Raw genomic sequence first — 15349 nt, 5'->3', positions numbered from 1 at the left:
CTCCAGTATTCTTGCCTGGGAAAGCCCATGGACAGAGGAGCCCGGTGGGCTACAGTCCGTGGGGTTGCAAGAGTTGGACACGACTGAGCAACTAACACTTTGGCTTTCTTTGTTTCCTTTAGTGCTGGTTCCTTACCACACTTTGACTTACCATCTTTGTTTTGGGGAAACATCGCAGGATTGACACCAGGGTCCTTCAGAGTACAATCTGGGGGGGAGGGGGGGGATTTTTTTAAGAAAGCTTTCTATTCTTCTTTCCTTCCTTCTTCTTCACTTTCCACTTATTCATCTATCCCAAAACACATGCACACCATAATATTTCATTGACCTCAGTTCCCATTACTCCCAGTTTATTCTTCCCTCTCCAGCACCTGGACTTATCATTCCCCAGTGTTACCCAGCTTAGAAAAGTCTGATGCCTACTTTCTGCCAAGTCAAGTCCTTCTCTTCCTTCACCCCTGTACCCAAGATTTGCCTGGCATCCGTAAAGCCAGATGGAGTCACACCTTTAAACCAATGCCTCTAGTCTGTATCTTTAGTTGTTTCTGAGTGCAAATATCACTACCCAGAGACAGGAAGCCAGAGTTATTTCCCACCTTAGCTCTGCCCCATTCTAGGAAAAATAATTTCATCAGTTCAGTTCAGTTCATTCGCTCAGTCGTGTCCGACTCTGCGACCCCATGAACCACAGCACACCAGACCTCCCTGTCCATCACCAACTCCTGGAGTCCACCCAAACCCATGTCCACTGAGTTGGTGATGCCATCCAACCATTTCATCCTTTGTTGTCCCCTTCTCCTCCTGCCATCAATCTTTCCCAGCATCAGGGTCTTTTCAAATGAGTCAGCTCTTTGCATCAGGTGGCCAAAGTATTGGATTTTCAGCTTCAACATCAGTCCTTCCAATGAACAGCCAGGACCAATCTCCTTTAGGATGGACTGGTTGGATCTCCTTGCAGTCCAAGGGACTTTCAAGAGTCTTCTCCAACACCAGAGTTCAAAAGCATCAATTCTTTGGCACTCAGCTTTCTTTAGAGTCCAACTCTCACATCCATACATGACCACTGGAAAAACCATAGCCTTGACTAGACAGACCTTTGTGGACAAAGTAATGTCTCTGTTTTTTAATATGCTGTCATTTCATCAGGGCTTCAGCTATTCAGCCACTTGCAAAATGAGGACAAGAAAATTCCCCTGGACTCTTCCATTCTCAATTTGACATTATTATCAAAACAGAGGAACCCTATTTTCATTGTGATTTGGTTAGCCTTTCACCATACATTTTACTGAAGATGTACTGTATGCTTGACATGCTTTCAGTAACATAGAATTAAGATGTGGCCCTGGCCTCTGAGACTACCTGGTGGGAAGCTAGATACATACATTATGATTATAGTATTGAATAGATGCTGTGATGGGTCTTTGAACTAGGTCCTAATGACTGAAGAAGTGCTTCTTACTCAAACCATGGAATCTGGGAAGTTATCTCAAAAAGATATTCTCTGATAAGAATTTTGAAGGGTGTGTTTACCAGACAGCCCTGGTAGAGAGAGACCCCAAAGACAGAAGAAATAGTATGTTCCTAGTTAGTTGGCATATTAACTTTATACTTACTAATTGTATTTTTGTTTATATGTACATACCTGTATAGCAGTTAAACCAATTTCTAAATTAAATTATTTTTATGTTATTTTATCTTTACTATGAAAATGGAGATAATTCAAATGCTATCATTTCTATTTCTAATAGTTAAGTCATTTTAGGGAATTCTGATAAATGTGAGATGTGAATATGCAAAAAATTCCTTTCAGATTGCAGTACACAGTGTTTGCTTCTTTGTCTATTGGTGACTGTAGCTGTGTGTGGAATACGGGAATCAAAGGTTGATGTCTTTATTTCTCTGCAGTTCGAGGGAAAGAAATCCACTAACTAACCCTCTAAAGCTAAAATATTTAAGGGCTAAAGCAGATGTGGCATAATTGCTGGTTTGCTAAGTCTCTTGTGATTTATAAAGATATATTTTATGTCTTTTATGATTACGGGATGATGCTAAAAATTTTGTGGGTAATAATACCGTCACATTGGGAAGACTGTATATAACATCTCTGAAGAAGATACAGAATGCTACCCAGCTGCAAATCAAAGTAAAAAGATGTTTAATTTGTTATAAGGAAAGGCAGTCAAGAAATTTTATTTGGAATTTGGTCTTTGATGTCTGATCATCATAAATGTGAGGACATTATTAAGTCATGTATTTATGAATAGACTTTTTTGCCTCTTGACATAATGGGATATGTTTTCATATTTTTTAAAAAATTATTGTTAGGTGTGTAGCTATTAGAAATATAGTTTATTTAAAGTGACTTTGAAATTTTACAAATCTTTGATTCCCCCCCCCCCCCCTTTGGCACCTGAACTAGAGGCCAGTATAAACTGGTTAAATAGCATGGTGTAAACAGGAAGACTGTCCCCTATATACATATTTATAATACTTTGTTTGTTAGATCTTTCTTTTAATATTACTTGACTTTCTGTGTTTTAATCTCTCTCTCTCTCTCTCTCTTTTTTTTTTTTTTTTTTTCGGATTTTGGGCTGAAGCCACTCTAAAGTTTAACACCTAGGAGATTTCTCACTTATGGTTCCCTTTAAAAGTGCTAAAATCTCAGCCTCTCAAACAAGAGACCAAGCTACAATTTAAAGAAAGCAGTGGTATTGATAAAGGGCCCTAAGAATGTTGCCACCTTCCAAATGTGTCTTCTGCCACATTCTTTCTTTTAAACCAGCAGGAGAGTTGGAAGAAGGATAAGAGGCTGGCCGGTACAAACACTCCTGGCTTGCCATGCTGGTCTCTGAGGTCTCCCCTGCTGCTTTAGAAAAAGGAGCCCTACAGACAAATGAAAGGACCATGGGGACATTCTCATGCAAGCCCCTTCCTGCCAAACACCAAGTGGCTTTAGATTGTTGGTGTTGGGGTGGTTTGGCCTGAGTTGAAGAATAGAGACTTGAGAACCATTTGTTTCCACACCATTTTGGGTGAAGTGCTATATTTTTCACTTTAAAAGCCCATTTAAAAAGAAAAATATGGTTTGAAAGGAGGACACAATTTGGAAGCCATCACACTTAATGGAGTCCCTTTTCAGTGTAGCACTTTGTACTATCAATTTTCTTCTAAATTGTCACCACCTGGAGAAAACCCACCCTTGATTGTCTTACCACTCTTACTTAAAAACACCATCTTCTGTATATTTTTCCTATATCAGATTTTTAAAACTTTTTTGTAAATTCCACTAAGTATGAAGTGTACACCGTATGCCAGGGACATATTATCATCAGCCTCTAATCACACAGATTATCTCAGAATTAAAAGAAAAACCAGCAAGCTGGACCTAATAGGAATAAAGGCTTTTACTGACAATTAACTTGACCAGAAATAGTTAAGTAAAGGGCTTCATAAAGTCTGGAGCATATAGGAAGAGGAAGTAATTTTTTGGAACTAGGTAGGCAGTTTAGTGGGCTTCCCAGGTAGTGCTAGCAGTAAAGAAACCCGCCTGTCAATGCAGGAGACGTAAGAGATGGGGGCTCCATCCCTGGATTGGGAAGATCCCCTGGAGGAGGGTGTGATAATCCAGTCCAGTATTCTTGCCTGGAGAATCCCATGGATAGAGGAGCCTGGAAGGCTATGATTCAGAGTCACCAAGAGTCAGACTAAAGTGACTTAGTACACTCACAGCACTTTATTATACTTGTTGCCACAGTCTGAAATATTCATCTAGTTTGGGAGTTTTGAAGAAACGAGAGGGTTTTGAAGTTAAAGTTGCTTCTTTCCAACCATTCACTCTTTTTTTGTCCTTTATCTTGGGTGACCTGCCTAGTTTCTCAGCCTGAAAGTCCCATCCATCAACTCAAAGGTAACTTTTAGAAAATTGAATTTGCGCCCCCTTGCCATAACAAGTAGGAATTCCTCTGAAATTTTCCAATTTTTATCAAATGAATACTATAGCATACCAGACATAGATTCTCAAGTTTATCCTCTTATAATATCATTTCTATTTGTATCTCTTTGCCATCTAAGCACAATTCATCAGCAGTTCTCCAAGCCACATGTCCCACTTCTTTTGTATTTCTACCAACTTAGTCTGAGTATACATTTCCCTCTTCTGCTTGGAATGTAACAGCTTTCTACCATTTAGCTTCTTGCGTCTCATCAGTTCATATGTAGCCCTTAGAATAGATTTTCCTCAAGCACCATATTTTATCATTCTACTCTTTAGGAATTTGAGAGGTTCAATTTGTTACTCAAGAACTTCCACCTGGGTGGGGAAATAGGGAAATATTGGTCAAAGGTTGCAACCTTCAAGCTTCAAGATGAGAAAGTTCTAGAAGTCCAACGCACAGCCTGGTGATGATAACTAACAGTGTTATGTTATGTATTTGAAAGTTGCTAAGAATCTTAAATGTTCTTGTCATGAGAAAGAAATGGTAATTATGTGATGTGATGGAGGTGTCAGATAATCATTTTGTAATATAAATATGTCAAATGAACACTACCTTAAGTTTATATAATATTACATGTCAAACTTGTTCAGTCACTCAGTTGTGTCCAACTCTTTGCGCCCCCATGGACTGCAGCATGCCAGGGTTTCCTGCCTTTCACTATATCCTGCAGTTTGCTCAGACTCATTCATTGACTCAGTGATGCCATCCAACTATTTCATCCTCTCTCACCACCTTCTCCTCCTGGTTTCAATCTTTCCCAGTATCAGGGTCTTTGCAAATGAGTCAGCTCTTCACATCAGGTGGCCAAAGTATTGGAGCTTCAGGATCAGTCCTTCCAATGAATATTCAGTGTTGATTTCCTTTAGGATTGACTGGTTTGATCGCTTTGCTATCCAAGGAATTTTCAAGAGTCTTCTCCAGCGCTGCAGTTTGGAAGCATAAATTCTTTGGTGCTCAGCCTTCTTTATATGGTCCAACTCCCACATTCATACATGACTACTGGAAAAACCATAGCTTTGACTATGTCAGGGAAGGTTTGACTATGTCAGACCTTTGGTGGCAAAGTGATGTCTCTGTTTTTTAATATGCTGTCCAGCTTTTCTTCCAAGGAGCAAGTGTCTTTTAATTTCATGGCTGTAGTCACCATCTGCAGTGATTTTTGGAGCCCAAGTCACTATTTCCACTTTTCCCCCATCGACTTGCCATGATGATGGAACTATATGACATGATCTTAGTTTTTAAATGCTGAGTTTTAAGCCAGATTTTTCACTCTCCTCTTTCACGCTCATCAAGAGGCTCTTTAGTTCGTCTTCCCTTTCTGCTATTAAAGTGGTATCATCTGGATATCTGACATCGTTGATATTTCTCCAAGCGATCTTGATGTCAGACTTATACAATGTTATATATCAGTTGTATCTCAATAAAGCTGAAAAAATAAAGGTGCCCGCCCTAGCTTGTATGTTAACTGTGGTTGTGTTTTCCAGACCAAAACCAGAAGCCTGTCAGAATTCAGTGCCTGCACCCTCCCTTATGCACATTGGGCCTTAGTCTACTTCATTCTCTTCACACACACCATTTCCCTATTTCCTTCTTTCTCAATAATCTATACTATTTTAATCTGGTCCAACTTCCCTCCTCCAAGAAGCTGATGATTAACTTGACTTCTGACTTCTCTTTTGACCCCATCACACTTATTTACTGAGTGTGGACCATGTTTATTTAGGATTGTGATGTACTCTCAAATTGTGCTTTTCAATTTGTTTCTGTAGTTGTGAAGAGTAAAATTCTTTAAAGGCATAAGTTGCATTTTCAAAATTTTAAATATGTATGTGGACACACAGAGAGTCATATAATTATATATTTCATATTATATATAATTTCTTACTATATATGACCTTGTCATATTTTGTCATTAAACTTGTCTTTTGTTAGATATAGTGCGTAGAAGTTATCAGTGTGCGATGCATGTACAGGTTACTACGGACCTTAAAAATTATTCATTCTAAATTTTTTGGAACTGAAAAAGGATGCAAATAGGCCGTACGGAATCCCTGCTTCTTTATACCTTGCTGCCCTTCCTACCCTCTATCTTCCCCTCCCCAGAACCCAGTCTGTCCCTGGGACATGTACACAGTCCCAGAGAAAGCTCTGCTAGGATAATCCTCTGAAGACTGAAGAGGTGCGTCCTGAGTAGCTGTTGACTGACCAAAGAGGAACATAGGATAGAGCAAGGAACGAGGTTTTGAAAAAAGTCTGTTCATCCTGGTGAAAGTGAGAAAGGGGAAAAGAGAGCAAATACTAGAACATGGTGTGATGGCAAAAAAGGATGTTTAAACAGCCATTCTTTCTCCTTTGTTTTCAGCATTCCCGCCACCCACAAAATTTCTGTCTTTGACCTATGTGGTTATATGCCTACATATCCTAGAGTTGATAACCCTTCTTACCCTTCCTTCCAGCAGCCGCACAGGAAGCTTAGCCAGGTGTTAATCTCTGCACAGTTTATTGCCTGGTATGTATGTGTGTACATACATACACATACATATATGTGTATGCACACATGTACATATATATACTTGCATATGGTTAATGACTTCTCACAGTTTATCTCAAGGCCACATTGTTTCGTGTCCCACTTGGTTGACAGGGCATCTCTGACGTGACAGATGTAGCCACTGAGAACAGGATCGTGCATTTGAAACCAGTTTAATTCTTAGCAAGGCGATGCATATGGCTTATGGAGATTTTGTTGTGGATTTTTTCCTTATATATTACTCAGGGAAGCCTGTGTCAGTATAAATCAGTGGTAAACGAAATCAACATTATGGCATCTTTGATATTGCATTTGCAAAAGCCTTTCTGGATGTTGTTTAATTCAAGGCTTAATGATTGATATTGTAGACAGTGAATAAACATTTTTGATGGATCTGTTTGCTCACAGATTTTAAAAAGTGAATCCCTTTTTCTCTTGGATTTAAAGAGTGTAATGCCATTGAAGAGGAAACAGTTCACATGTGGTCAGCACAGGTTGGTGGCAACAAAAGTAGGAACTCACTTAGGGTAAAATTTGCTGTCAGGAGAAATGGAGCGTTCTTTCTGAACTCAGGAACGTGTGGTTCATGCGAGCTTGCTTGTAGATGGTTGCTACAATAAGGCTCCTTTCATACAGGTGTGTTTATGCCCCAGGCTTGCTGGCCACAGTCCATTCCATTTACAGAAGCTGAATTAAACAATAACTACCGCATTGCAAAAAATGGTGGGGAGGGGGGACGGGGGGTGGGGGAGAAGGTGAGCGTCAAAGGAGATGCCTGAGAGCTTTGTTCGGGCCAAGAAAAACCCTGTTGCAGTTGTCAGAGCTTGTTGATGTTGCTGGGAACGGCACTTTTTTTTTCTCCTGGATTTTGTGGTTCTGCCTTAGGAAAGAAAGTAAAATAGAACGGAAGAACAAAGTCCTACTCTATAAATCAGCAGCTGCTCCTTGCCAGATCAAAGGAGTGACATTTTTGCTCCTGGACTACTTGTCCACTTGAGGGCTTGACAGGCAGCTAACAGCTGGCCTGCTAGACTGTATGGGAGAATCCGCCTACATCTTCTTCCGAGCAGATGACAAGCTAATCAGAGAGATATCCATAGCATAGGGCATGAGCACACCTTGATCTCCTCAAACATAGCTGATACATAATTGTTAAACAGCTTGGTACGTTTTTGGCAAGTTAATGCTCAGGTGGCTTCCACTGAGAAGTAGGATAGAGAATTAATACTCCAATCAAAGGGGGTCTTGAAAGCTAAAGAAATGCTAGATTTGTAAGGATCTCCTCCTGTTAGCATGAATTAGTAAGTGGCTAGGAACATGATGAGAACTGGCTAAAATGTGTGTAACTGATTGTCAAGTGACTGGTTGATTTTTTTCGAAGCCCAGTCAGGCAATAGGATTCAGATAGAGGAACAGGGACTTCATAATTGAACATTTTGGAGATGATTACTCCAGTTTTTTTTATGCTGATAGAACTGAATAAAGTTATAGATACATCTTCAGTGTCTGCAAAGAACTGTTTTCAGAAGCACTATGAGGAGTATAGGTATACAGATCTGGAATTTTAATGTCAGTAGTAAAACTTTCAAAGTAATTCAGTTTCTAGTTGATTTCCATCTGCAATAAATCATGTACAGAATGAGGTAATACACTACAACTTATGTCTATTGATTTAGTATTTTATCTTTAAGAGGACAGATTCTAGATATGAATAGCTAAGGAAGTTTGCGTATTTTCTCCTCCCTTGCTTTCAAGTAGCTTTGAAAGATCACTTTTATAGTACATGATAAATAGCCACATATGAATAATCTGATGGTGTTCTGAGAGAGTAACAGTGCTTCAAAATCATAACCTGCTGGGATGTTTTGTTATCGAGTGTGATTATACTTATGGAATAGTGATTATTGTTCCTCAGTATTATAAAGAAAATAAAAGATAATTCCCTATCTTCAAGGAATTTCTCAACTGCTTTTATTAAAAAGTCTGTACTATTGGCCATGTAAGCCTGAGTTGAATAGGATGCCAAATTCTCCAGGTCATTCTAAAGATTTTTTAAATTATAAAAACAATCAAACTTATTATTAAAAACTTAAACAGTGCAGAATGACATGAAATAAAAATAGAAATCTGCCATTTCCCTGCTATCCACTCCTGAGAGAGAATAGTTTCCACAAAAACACTTTATCAGTCCAAATTTTCCTGTCGGAGGTACTGACAGAATGAAATGTATTAAGTTACACTAAATTGTTTGTTGCCCAAAACAAGTGATTAAAGGACTGTTTAGATCTGATATACCTAAAGAGAATAGTATGTGCATATTCACAGCTACGGTTCTTGATTAAAACTTGATCTTTGCAAGTTTCTATTCTTAGTAAGAGTACTAGATCATGTATTTGGTATGTGACCTAGAGCAGGAATTCTCAAAGTTAAATGTGCATGTGTCACCTGGAAATATTTTAGAATATTGATTCAGATTCGTTAGTGCCAGGGTGTGTGCATGTGAAGTCTCTTCAGTCGTGTCTGACTCTTTGCAACCCTATGGATTGTAGACCACCAGGCTCCTCTGCCCGTGGGATTCTCCAGGCAAGAATATTGGGATGGGCTGCTGTGCCCTCCTGCAGGGGATCTTCCCAACCCAGGGACTGGCAGATGGGTTCTTTACCACTAGCGCCACCTGGGAAGTGCCAGGGTAGGGACCACTTACCTCTGTAGCTCTAACGAGCTTGAGTTGAAGTTGATATGGTTGGTCCATGGAGCACAGAGTTGCAAGGATCCAAAGAGTAGTTAAGAGAGTGATTCCAAAACAGCTCACCCCACTACCCTGCCCCCCAGCAGACACCCACTCCAGTGTCTAAAATCCCCACCGTGACATTATACACTTGGATTAGCTGTAATCTCTGGGAAGACCCCACATGGCATGAACACATGCTACCTTCAGGGGTATAGCACATTATTATCCTGTTATCAATCAGCTTGGGTTTGTTTATAATAACCCACCTAGTGATAATTATTACCTGTAAGAGAGCAGAGCTCTTTAGGAGGGGACATTGTATAGATGCATTTTGAATGTAAGTTAACATTTAACAAGCCTTTACTATGTGCCAGGTACTGTGGCACAAAGATGTTACAAGCAATACCCCGCTTAATTCTCAAAACGATCTGGGCTCAACTATCACCCCAGCTTATAGATAGGAATCAAATGGAATCTTGGAAGTTTACAAAGACTTGCCCAAGGTGACCCAGCCAGGAAAGGGCAGAAAATACGTTCCTATGCTGTTCATCACTTTGCTCTACAGAGAAGTCGGGAATATGGAACAATATCTGAGAAGGGTTTACCACCCAAAGTAGGGTATTTTTGTAAAGAACCTATGTGAGCCCTCCTATCTTGAAGGAAGAGTTAGATAAAAGAAATAATTTTGGGAAACCACAGTAGAAGGCTGTCAAAAGATAAGCATCACCTACTTGATAATTTTGCTCAGGGCTTTTCATGTCAGCATAAACACTCCACTACTCAAGGGATATTCGTCAAGTTACAAAAGGTGTGTGAGTCCAGATTAATATCATGTTCTCATACTGTAAACTTAGAAGTGTTAGTTCATGGTGTTTTGAGAGCTGTAGACTAATCTGTGTGTGTGCTCCATCACTAAGTGGTGTCTGACTCTTTGTGACCCCATGGACTGTAGCCCACCAGGCTCCTCTGTCCATGGAATTTCCCAGGCAAGAATACTGGAGTGGGTTGCCATTTCTTTCCCCAGGGGATCGTCTCGACCCAGGGATCAAACCTGCATCTCCAGTAGACCAGTCTCACCTCTATCAAATTAAAAATCAAGCTGTAGCTCTGGGAAATTGATTGTGAACCATAACTGTATCCCTAAATAACCCATGAATCTCATTCGTTTACCTTACTTTGCTCACAGTTGTCTGGGAGAAAAGACCCACTATCTGGCCACCCGTGAAAAATGCCGGTTTGAGACATGACTCAGTCATCTGTGTGTTGGAGTACACATTCAAAGGCATTAAATCTGCTTAATTCACTGATTCTACCTTTTCAGTATATCTCACTGAGAAAACCCTGCTCTTAGCCATAACCGCAGCACAGAAAAAGACACGCTTTCTTCATGAACTAAGAAAAGTTGAAGAGACTTAATAACGGACTTGCCCTGACTGAGACTTCACTGTTGCAAATCCCAAGCAGTAGCAAGCTTTGTGAATAAGCATCTTCGTTGATGAGTTCTATGGCTGGGAAAGTGAAGAAACAGGTTTTTCATTTTTTAAAAGGTCCCCAATCACCAAGGTATTTGGACAATACCTCTTCCAAATTGATCTGATCTCTCTTCAGCAGTTCTACCTCTGCTTCTTTGACCAGACCAATCCATGCAAAATCTTCACTTCCAGGGATTCTTGATTCCTCCTCAGAGGTTCAGGGCTGGCATCTTTCCAGCTGACTCCATGGAGGCCTATAGTTTCTAACATTTAGCATTCTAAAGGAATGCTGCCAAAAGGAATGGGTTACCAGGTGGGGAATGAAGTTAGTGAACCAGAAAGAGGGATTTATCAGCCGTTTAAAAAAGAGGGAGAAAAAGAAAGGAAAAGGAATCAACCAACAATCTGGAAAGATACCTAAGTCTCCTTCTATCAATCTGAAATATGCTTGGGAGTGAACACACTTTAAAAAGAAAATCACCATGGTCAGATTTCATTGACAGAAAAGTTTGGCTTTTTTTGTGGGGAATTAAGGTGGGGATGTGGGAGAGGTCTCCAGAAGACCTCTCTCCAAAAAGACAAGATGAGATTTCAATGATATTTTCCTCTCTTGGGTTTAGTCTTTTTATATATAAAAGAATCCCCTGCCAGGGCAGAAGACACAGGTTTGATCGTTTGATCCCTGGGTTGGGAAGATCCCCTGAAGAAGGAAATGTCAGCCAACTCCAGCATTCTTGCCTCGGAAATCCCATAGATGGAGGAGCCTGGCGGGCTACAGTCCATGGGGTTTCAGAGTCGGACATGGCTTAGCCTAAACAGACTTATACATGCACACATACACATACACACACATATCTATATATATATTCACTCTAAGTTGACTCAAAAAGGCCTCATGATTCTTGGAAAGTCCTTGAATTTATTTCTATAATTAAGTTTATTTTTAAGCTAACCATCTAAGTATATAATTTTTAAGGATCACACATACTAATGCATTTTCTATTTTGATAAAATTTAGTGAGAAAGTAGATAGTCTTAGTAGATCCTCTCCAAAGCTTTTGCATGAGCCTGTATACTAACTTTGTGTTCCACACAGATCAATAGAAGTAGTGTATTTTAGGGTACTCATTCCCTAGGGAGTCGCTAATGGAATTATCTCTAGCCCTTAAAAAGTCACAGTGAGGCTAATGAATTTTTTTTAAGTGAAATCTGGATAAGGCACTAGGCTTACTAGCACATTTTATTTATGGCATTTATCATATGTGGCACATTTTACATGCAAGTTATACAAACCTCAGAATGTTTTTTAAGAGCTATTTAATATCTAAGAAGACTTCGTGATTTCGGGTTAAATAGTTATACCAATAGAAAAGTATGTGTCCTCAACTTCAAAATCATTCTGGGATGACATTACAATTTAGAGCATTTTTTAATATCAGATACAGATGAAAAACCTAACAGTCTTTGGATTGGAAATAACTTGTGGGGGTTTTCATTAAAGTTGGGTGCAGCTTGCTGCATTTTGGTTAGTTGGATGTCTTCAGCAATTTTTCAAATGTTTTGGGTTTGGCAAAGTCCAAAATGTTTTTGCCAACACCCTCTTTTCCCCTTAGTTTTTAAACCCGTGTGAAATTCAAGGATAACTTAATCCATATGTGTCTGATTCATTTACACTTAACTCATCAAAATGTTATTTTGTAAGACCCATTTAATATCCAAGAAACCTTTTTGAGTCTTTTAAGATGTCTTTTGTCTTTGAACCAGTGAGTTGCATTTTTCCATATGAATGGAGCTCGGACCTTGTAAGATGGAAGATCAGGCAATTTTCAACTTAGACTTCAAATTTTAAGTAGATCAAAACTTGATATTCTGCTTATTGCTTGAGCACTGAATAACTTCATCTTAAAATACAGATCAGAGAAGGTGGAAAAAACTTTCATGTCATGTCATTTTGGGGAAAGACCGCATTTGGAAATTTCACATAAAGAAATAAAAAAAAATACTCCTAGTTTGATTTTTGTAAATCTATAATTAAATGGCTTCATTTTATGTACATTGGGTATATTTTCTAAGAGTGGCCTATGGATCATCTGTGCAGTGGGAGTAATTTAATTTTTGAGTGTTGAAGTGTTCTTACAGTCAGCTTATTAATTGTTAATTTTAATAATGACATCTATCGTGTTCATAAGATAGCCTAGGATCAGGGGAGCTGACAGTTGGCAAGAGTTGTATGTTAAAAGAGTTCCGAAAAATTGGGACCCATATGTTTTACAAATCCTGTGTGATTTGAAAGAATGTGGTAGAATCAGGAATCTGGCAAGATATAGCACTATGGTTCACAAACATTGTTTGAGAACAACAGTTCAGAGAAACCCTAGTAAAAAAAGCAAAATCTCTATGACCTGTTGTAAGAAAATCTAGTGAAAACCTTCAAAGGCCTCTCTGCCTATTTGTTTAGCAGAACTGGGCAAAGAAAGGCCATCGCCATAACTGCTAGTGAACATCCAGTCCATGCCATGGTAACTAGTTGAAAATGTAATACTGGAGTGGCATTTCCAAGTTCAGCACTTCTATAAAGACCTGCGAGCACACGGAATGCTTTTTTAATGTTCTGCATTGTTGTGGATCCCCCATTGAACAACCTTTTGAGCGGACCCCGTTTTTACTAATGTAAACATTCTGACGAGTATCCAAAGAAATGACCTTTGAGTGAACCTCTAACCTTCCCTGTAATTATTTGTTTGAAGACAGTGTGGAGTTCTCCTGCTGAGAACTAAGGACCATGATGCCTTGCAACTCTGTGAGGAAGGGAGTGTTTGGGGGAACTGGTGAGAAAGACATAAAGAAGGGAACAACCTCCAGATGTAAATAATAAAAGAGTAAACGGGTGAAATTAAGAAGGGAAAAAATAGCAGTTCGTTTTACCTAAAGAGTTGCTCTGTAGGAAAAAACAAAACCGGGATTAGTAGCACATAAGAGGTGAAAACCCTGCCATGTGTGTCCTCCATTAGAAACTTCAAGGAGGAGAGGAAAGGTCTCTCCCACTCTTCTGAGCATCTCAATGGGTCTTAATCTGAGCTGATGAAAGGAGTTTTCTGGTGCAACTCTCAGGTCAGTCATCCTTGGTCCCAGTAAGAGCAGTGAGGGCAAGAATAGACCACTGAGATTTGAGGGTACTTCTAAAAGGCTTTGTGATCTATCTGATCAGCTATTCCTCAGCAACGCTTAAAAGTGCCTGGAGGGAATAAATATAATTTCCACTCTCTTCTTTTTGTTTTCACCTCACAAAACCTGTCACTTACTTCCCCAAACCTGAGGGGGTGTGACATTTTTGACAACCTGAGCTACACATTCTTAAGTAATAAAGAAGTGCATTGTTTGCCAAACAAACGCCTTATGCAAAAGACTCCTTTGGTTTTCTCCTGGCTATTTTTCTTCAGTCTAATTGTATTCCCACCAGAGTGCTCACAGGAGGCCTAAACGGGTGTGGGCTGCTGTCCTCCGCAAAAGGGACTTCAACACTATTGCCAACACACACTAGAATTTTCCTGGCTAATTTCAAAGAAGGAGTTTTCAGTTCCTGACTGTGACCCCATGCGAACTCATTAATCATGAAGTCCCCCTGCACTTAAGATTTGAAACTGGGAATACTGGGAATGAGCAAACTCCAGGAGATAGCGAAGGACAGGGGAGCTTGGTGTACTGCGGTTCATGGGGTTGCAAAGTGAGACACGACTTGGTGGCTGAACAGCAATACTGGGAAAGATCATCCATGGTTCTGTTTTGAAGGAACAGCTAGCTATAGGCTAGGCAACCCCCTCCCTCCGTGTACCCCCCTGAAAACGCAGAGCCAGTGAATCTTGTGCATCAGCTCAAGTGTGTGGGGAATGCATGTCATTAAATGCACAGGGACAGGGGTAACTCACAAATGGTAGAAAATTGGTTTGTTTTTATTAAATTTGGAGAAATAAAGGAGATTTCTTATCATCTTACTCTGTTTGTACATGAATATTTGATGGGCATTATTAAACATTAAAGTAACATGAAGTAGGCACTTATTTTTGGATTTCCAACAAAATTAGATCCAGGCTTCTAGACGAAATAACTGCTTCTCCTTTACATTCCTGTGATTCAGCCACCACCTGATTTGAAAATGTTTCTTAGACTCTAATATCAACCATGTGTACCTGAGGCTCTGTCTTTCTAGTGGGTTGAAAGGTGGCTGGGTTTATGGTTGGCAGTTACCTTTATCCCTGCCCTGGGTGTCCCAGCTTAGACTGGAAAGGCCGCCCCCAGCTGGCACTGACCTCTAAATGACCCCTAACTTTACAGGCTTAAACTGCAGGAGTTGCCGAAGAGCAGAAGTCTTTCTGGCCAGCACTTATTACTGCTGTGTTGGTGATAAAACTTCAGACAGCCTAATTGATGGCTTTGCTGACCTAACAATACCTTGTGAAAGCCGAGTGCCAGAGCCTGGTCTCCATTTATGACCAGCTGCAAGGGGAAGCAGGGTCTCCCTATGATGCAGTTTAGGGAAAAGGGGAAAATCTTCCAGTCTGTGAACTTTAACCAGATTCCAACTTGTTCAAGAGGCAGAAGCACAGTTGCAAATTAATACAAG

At 39.8% G+C, this 15349-nt stretch overlaps 1 protein-coding gene across 9 annotated transcripts in view; it reads left to right on the top strand.

The window, feature by feature from the left end:
• Positions 1–15349, top strand: part of MEIS2 (Meis homeobox 2) — a 219968-nt gene that overhangs the window by 198097 nt on the left and 6522 nt on the right. The gene's annotated exons all lie outside the window — the stretch shown is intronic.

This window comes from Muntiacus reevesi, chromosome 7 (assembly GCF_963930625.1).
Source record: "Muntiacus reevesi chromosome 7, mMunRee1.1, whole genome shotgun sequence".
Lineage (NCBI taxonomy): Eukaryota > Metazoa > Chordata > Mammalia > Artiodactyla > Cervidae > Muntiacus > Muntiacus reevesi.
Note: the sequence above shows the minus strand (reverse complement) of the source record. Positions and strands in the feature narration are given on the sequence as shown.